The sequence below is a fragment of the Montipora foliosa genome, chromosome 5 (genome assembly GCF_036669935.1).
Source record: "Montipora foliosa isolate CH-2021 chromosome 5, ASM3666993v2, whole genome shotgun sequence".
Classification (NCBI taxonomy): domain Eukaryota; kingdom Metazoa; phylum Cnidaria; class Anthozoa; order Scleractinia; family Acroporidae; genus Montipora; species Montipora foliosa.
The window spans coordinates 9,697,525-9,705,024 of NC_090873.1; the positions used below are offsets into that span (position 1 = coordinate 9,697,525).

Consider the following 7,500-nt stretch of genomic DNA (forward strand, 5'->3'; position numbering starts at 1 on the left):
GCTTGATAGCGAGTCAGTGAGGACAAAGACAAAGGAAAGTGGATGATATGTAAATATTTTTCACAGTAATTCCCACGTGTTTCTATTGTATTTGTCCTCACTGCCTCACTTTCAAGATGAATATTTAATATATCGAAAATGGCCTATTGCAAGGTGTATATGTTGACGGTAAAATCCGTTCTCAGATTGAATCCGTTTTTCCCTAGGTTAAATTGGTGATTCTCATTTTACCTACCTTGAATATGCACTCAATTGAGGAAACTTGTTTGGAGCCTAAATTAAACCCAGCGAATTCAAAAATAGGATCAGGTTAGGATTAGTTTTGGTTATTATACATCGATATCAATTATGACTTATCAGTATACAAATGTAAACAATGAAAACAGCAGTGTTGGGTTGATCAAGTTCGTCGCTGAAGACCTGAGACACAGGATTATAGATCTGGAGGGTCCGAGTTCGAGTAAAGGGTCCGAATTCGAGTAAAGGGTCCGAATTCGAGTAAAGGGTTCGAGTAAAGGGTCCGAGTTCGAGTAAAGGGTTGATCACGTTCGTCGCTGAAGAAGACACAGGACTATAGATCTGGAGGGTCCGATTTCGAGTAAAGGCAAGTGCATAGTACAGTTCTTTGTTCCCTAATAATGTTGCAATGTTGAGGCTGAATGGATATAATATGAATATAAACACTGAAACCGATAACCGATTAGAGAGCTGACTCGAAGTTGCATGCGGCAGCAGAAGACTTGGGTTTTATGATATACGTGGTATTGCCATGCATATGACTTGCTTTACATAGGAGGCTATCATGAAAGTTCTAACCTATGACACACTTGCCTGGGGTAATAGATATTTCAACACACTTCATTCCTTCGAGCGCTAAATATTACATTTTTCACTCAAGTAAAGGAAATTTACAAATAGAATACCAGAAGCGGCAGTAGATAGCACAAGAAATTGTGGTCGCGATAAGATTAAAGGTGCAAGGAATTGTGGTTACGCGCCAATGGAGGAATTAGGATGTGGGGTCTGATTCCCACACCAAGAGTTTCTTCTGGGAGAGTTTTGCTACGTTCAGTTTTGTTATTGTACTTTTGGCTGCACAAGCATGTATGCAAATTTGTTAAGCTCGAGATTACACCACATGTTAAATTCACAAAGGCTGGAAATCTCACAAAAACCTTTTCCAGCAAAACATTTATTGAAACAAACAACATATTTGCTATTAGAGGCAAAAACCCCTTCCTATTTCAATTGTGTGCGTGCAAGCAAGACACACAATCCGTGTTACAAAGCACATGCAATTCAATAAATTTCTGACAGTTCACTTCAATCCTTTTTCGAAAGAACCTTGATCGTAAATAATGAAGCACAAAAGAGATAACTTAGATGTTCAGTGGTGCTCGCTGCAGTTGTTTCCCTCTCCTTCTCAAAGTCATTAATTATTCATTAGGGTCACAGCCAATAAATTAGGGATATTTGGGTCACTTGCACGAACCTTGATACCCAATGAATACTCAGTTGAAATTCGTAAGGGTTTTGATCTGAGATTAAACGTGATTTTGATTACACATTGAGCATTTTTCACTAATACATTGTTACCAACAATTCCAAAAATGACCTGAGTATTATTTGATGTAATTAACCTTGATTTTCACGGATGATTGACGAAATAGGGTGAACCCTGGAACGAGACGATAAAAACAAACTATAACTTTCATAGCTGTACATTTTTATTGAACAAATGATAGCTATTTACCTCACCTTCGGTCGCTATTATGAAGAGGATTTAAGGCCTCTCTACCATTCTTCTCCTCCAGGTAGCGTCGGATAAACGGTCCATAACGGTCTTCGGTAGATATCTCCCCCCGGGCGTCTTGGCCACTTCCATCACAAACTTGGTAAGCCAGTAATTCAAGGTTACTGCATCAATTTCTTCAATGATTTTGGGAAGCTGTGCGACCTGATCATGCATGTTAACGTAATGTTACGGAAAATGGCAAAATTGCACGGCTGCGAAGTTATTGTTCTTTCATTTGGGGAGGACATATTTTTTATTGTTGCGTTTGAGAAGTAATCTCAAAAACTGGTGTGTCGAGTTTCATCCGGGGTTCCAATCACCTCAAAACAATAAAAGCACTTGGCCTGCGCCTGTTTCTCGGTGTGTGCAAACACCCGCACTCGTTTTTGCTATATTACATCCAAGCAACTAAGATGTAAAAATGTTTGAACTTCAATATTTGTTCTTCCTTAAATTTATATATATTTATTGTAATTAATATGGTAGGAGGAGAGAAATAAATAGATAAATAAATTAATTAATTAATTAATTAATAAACTGTCTATATGAATATGCCTCTCCTTCGTCCTCAACTTTCTTGTTTCCATGTTCTCACTAAAACCGCTACTCCACTATGTGACTTAAAATTCCCTCAAAACGCAAAAACCCAAATTTGAACTTTCATTTTATATTTCTCCAACGCCGTTGTTTCTGTTTTTCAGCCTCCCTGCGTAGGTCAATTTATCTTTCTCAACACAGCGGATACAACCAAATTCTAGTGTTTCAGACACAACACAGTTTCCTTAGAAATTAACTTTGTCAGCTTTCACGAAAGAAATTAGCCTGCGAAGCAAGCGCTAAAAGTAGCTAAAAGTGGAGAGAAGGAGGGACGCACAGAGAGTACTCAAATCGAAGCACTCGCATTCTCTGCGCCTCCTTATTTCCATCCCCTTTCAGCTCTTGCTACGCAAGCTAGAGAGAAAACCGGCAATGTCGATTGAGATCTGCCAATCACAATTACAAAGGTGACACTTTGACCCGTGCGGCTATAATGATTGTCAGTCGCAGAAAAACGTAACCTTTTCAGAGGCGGAGAAGGGAGGGAGAGGGTTGGGGGTGGATAAACTCATCAAAAGTGGTTTGAAGCTTTCTTCTGACAAACTGAATATACATACTTGAAATTTATCAAAAGACTCGAAATACTAATGCATGCCGCAATTTTTTTTAACTTAGTCAGATCTTTGATTCTTGCATAGGCAAAGTTGGATATCGACATTATTCTGTGTTGTAAGCTGTATGCTGTTGTATTGTAAAACCTTTGCCACGTATCGAGCGTGTTATAAACTAATTAAATTCTAAACTTGAAGACGTTTCGCCTCCCCGGCCTCTTCAATTCTTAATATTAATATTGTTTAGGTTTCTGGATTTGTACTTGTATTTGCATAAGATCTACATGGTCTCCCATGGGAGGCAGAACGTTAATTGTAGATGTTTGAATGAAGAAGATAGGGAAGAGGCCGGGAAGGCGAAACGTTTTCAAGTTTAGAATTTAACTAGTTAATAACACGCTCGGTACGTGGCAAAGGTTTTACAATACAACAGTATACAGCGTACAACATAGAATAATGCCGCTAAATTTTGGAAGAGCGAAACAATTAGAAATTAGAAATAACCTTCCCAAATTGAGTAAAAACGGGCAACAGCGATACTCACAACGTTAACGTTCTTAAAAAGGGATGCCGAAATAATTCTCTCGGGTGTTTGCCGATGTATTTTTCATGCACCTTGTCTCGACTAACCGGAACAATGTTTGTGTATCGCACAGCAAAAAGTCAGAAAGTCGCTCGAACGTCGTTGTGTTCCTTAGCTAAGCATGTTTCCTTCTTACGCAGGAGAACGATCCGTCATCTTCTGTGCTACCTACTGGTACAGCAAGAACCTCGAGGCGCTCTCGCATGTTTGGAAGCCAAAGCCGAAAGGCATGTTACAGAGGTTTCCCCAACTCGCCTGTCGGCACGTGATCCACTTCTTTTGCAGTATTTTGGCGATGCCAGCTATACTTTTAGAGGACTTGGTTTACAATAACTGCAGCAATAAGAGCAAAGAGTTCGTAGGCTGCTTGTTTTCTTTGCTTAGGCGGTATTGCAATTCCAGACAAATTGTGTCCAAAAATCGTATCGCCACCGTCCGTTGATCGAATCTGCTATCGTATTACACCGGGCCCCGTGTCTACTGCACAAACACGGATGCTCCTTAGTCGATTGTGCCAGATTTAAAGTTTAATTCCGATCAGATTAAACAAAGGGATGGAATCCAAACGAAAATCTCTAACAACTGCTTACAGAAGTAACTCTTTTGATTTGGATTGGTAATCGGACCAACCTCGTTCCCAGGGTCTCTTTGTCAATGACAACTACAATGGAGACCCTGGGAACGAGATAGGTAATCGAAAACGCTTTGGTCAAGGAGAATACAAAATTTTCAAGTAAAAATAGTAGTCTTGTATTAACAAAATTTTAGTTTATGACTACTGAATATTGCCTTTATCACTTACTTGACACACTCGTTGTAACAGCAGGACTTCTTAATCGATCAGTTTCACTGTCTCGATCAGTTTGGAAGTTTCGCTGAAAAAGTACTAGAAACTATTTTACCTTGCAAAGACAATGATTTGTCCCCGTTATTAGTAAATGTAACACCAAAATCACAATATGCTGAGTGAAAGAGTATTTTACCTTTTTTTCGTGCAGAAATCAGCAATAGATCGCTGCATAATGATGGCCGCCGACAATTTGAAGCATCAGTGAAAACGAGGTTCTTTCTCGGATGAACGCTGGATACATAAACTACAGGCTCTCAATACAATAACTACTTAATTAACCAACCCCATAGGAGCTTTTTAGGGCCAATGAAACACAATCATGACAGAACAGAACATTAAACAAGCTACTTGGCTATTTCCAAGAGCAGCTGATCATGAGGAGATAAACCAGGGACTACCAGGCACAAATTCAACAAGTGGTGGAGACGTATCTTGCACCCGGGATCCCCGGATCTCAAGGCAAGCGCCCTAACCACTGGGCCGCACTGCCTCACTGACGGGCAGATGTTGCTGACTCTTGATGTACATTTTCAAACAAAGAAAACCTAGAAATGAGAAAAAACGACAGCTTTTGACGAGATTTTATTGATATCCAATTTTTTTATCATTAGCACCATGAAAGGGTGGGTAAGGGGGGGGGGGGGGGGGGGAGGGAATTCACCTAATTCATTGAACTATAGACCTCTTTCATGGTGGAGGCAAATAAATATTATTTTCTTTTAATGCTAATAAGTCTTTCTAGCCTCGCTACGACGAGCAAATTTCAAAAGAATTTTTGTTTCGAATCACCGTCGGTAAAGATACATCTCTCCATTTCATCAACCGGGATTATCATATAACATCTCTTTCACCATAATCACGAATGCGCTCCATTTCGACAATTTACTTCCTAGCAGTATGGCCGAACAATCTAGTAATCGGAAGGTCGTACTTCGGTTCGACTCCCGCAAAGCAGCACTCGGATTTTTTCCGAGTATTACCGAGTCACCATCGACAAATAAAGGCACAATAAGACATAGGCCACTTCGAAGAATACCATAATGATCTTTGTTTGTCCCTCCAAATTTTGCATAAGCATTGGTTTTGTTTTCTCTGGGGACCATTGTAAGTCCCAAGAGAAACCGGAAACAATGCTTATGCAAAACTATGGGGACAAACAAAGAGTTTTATGGTATTTTCTGAAGTGACCTATTGCAAAAGACCACACCGGCTAACTCAATGTTGTACCCAATTCAAATGAAGATCGCAATGACTTTCATTTGCTTTCAGTCTTGTGTTAAGACAACAGATGGTGTTTTTTTTTTTGTTGTTTCCGAGGCTGAAGAGGGCGTTTTATTTATTTTATTTCACACACTAGAAGGATGGATACATTTTGTATGAATTTTGTTACTCCTACAAGTATACACCATTCTTGTATTGAGCTAAAATGATATTTAATAGGCCCTTTAAATAAAACAAAAGATGGGCAGTGATTCTATCGGCACCAAAGTTCCGCCAAGTCGTTTTTAAATAAAAAACTTTTAGTATATACTAAAACAGTGGATAGCGTTGAACTCGCGCGCTGATTGGCTACTCAAACTCCGGATATCCTTTGCTATTCACCTACGAGCAATTTGCACGCAATTTGCGCCCGAAAATGTTGTAATCTTTGCAGGAATAAATGAGTGAAAATCATCTTTTTGTGCTATATTATCTCACTTTTTAGTATACACTAAAACAACTATTCACCTCTGTGTCGGTGGCTAGTGGCATGGTGGATATTTACCGAGCCGCTACTTGCCACCACCACTTCGGTGAATAGTTGCTAAAACTATTCAAGAGGGAAAATTACGGTTCGGACTACAACGTCGATCTTTGGTGTTGTTTGTTTCTTAAACTTAAATTTACTTGTAGAGGTTATTTTGTTTTTCCTCACGAACAGTCATGCACTAGAAGGATGATGACGATTTTGTATGAATTTTGTTACTCTTACAAGCATACAACTATTGTAATGAACTAAAATGCCATTTCATAGCCAATTTTTTAAAGGAAATAAAAAAAAAAATAAATACAAAAGTATTTGTATAAAAATAGTGTTCAATTCACGGATGATTCTTTTGGTACACCAACATGGCCACAATTCTTTTGTTTTGGAACACCAACATGGCCGCCGTTACGTCACGTGAAAACGTTCTATAACCAAGAATGCATTTTCGAATGTGATGCAATATATCGAGAATCCTTGATTAATTAAACAAACCGTTAATTCTGAGCAAGCACATGAGGGAAAAATCTCTTCAAACCTGATGAGGGTGCTCAGAGCTAAACACTCTGACACACTAGTACCCTGATCGAAAGGTGGCTGATGTCCCTTGTGATGTATACTTGAATATTGATTGCTACATTATACTTATAGGACTGCAGAAGAAGCCAGATTCTTCCCAGCATAACCGCCTTTAAGTCAAACGTTAAGTTTAACTATGAAAAAGAAAAGATCATATGTCTTAAAGGGAACCTGCACTTCAACAACAACAAAAAATCTTTAAATAACAGGAAATAACCTTTTCAGTCAAATCAGTCTAATATTTTTTCAAAGAAAGCGTTTGTATCCGAAATAAATCAGTCTTAGAATCGCGTATTTTTGTTTTCAAATTTCGCGGGCGCCGCCATCTTGAATAATTGTGACGTAAACGGTTGCCCTATTGTTATTAGACAAGAGCTCTTTGTGTCAGAATAGTAGGGCAACCGTACATCATAATTATTCAAGGTGGCGGCGCCCACGAAATTTGAAAGTGAAAATTAGTGATTTTACAATTCACTTTTCCTGATATGAACCCCTTTTTTAAAACAAATTTCGAACAAATTTGTCTGGAAATATTATTTTCTTCGGTTTAAACTCTTCTGTAGTAAGAGTGGAGGTTTCCTTTAAAACTAATAGCATAGAAAAATTTAATAAAAGGAGTGGACTCTGTCTCCTTGTTTCCTACGGTAAACTGTATTCTAGTTACACCCAATATCGTAAGACAAAATGAGGTGAGCATGGAAACAAAGTCAATTCCAGCCTCATTCCTATTCAAAAAGACAGGTATACTGGCACAAAATAATCCAATTTCGATGTATTAAACTTCAGTGCTAAACAAAAGGC

At 38.7% G+C, this 7,500-nt stretch overlaps 1 protein-coding gene across 2 annotated transcripts in view; it reads right to left on the reverse strand.

Annotated features, from left to right (window-relative positions):
• Nucleotides 1-7,215: 7,215 nt before the first annotated feature.
• Nucleotides 7,216-7,500, reverse strand: part of LOC138003582 (uncharacterized) — a 75,697-nt gene continuing 75,412 nt past the window's right edge. For both annotated transcript variants that reach the window (XM_068849708.1, XM_068849707.1), the window contains one exon: nt 7,216-7,500. This exon is cut by the window's right edge and continues 527 nt beyond it. The gene's annotated coding sequence lies outside the window, so the exon portion shown is untranslated.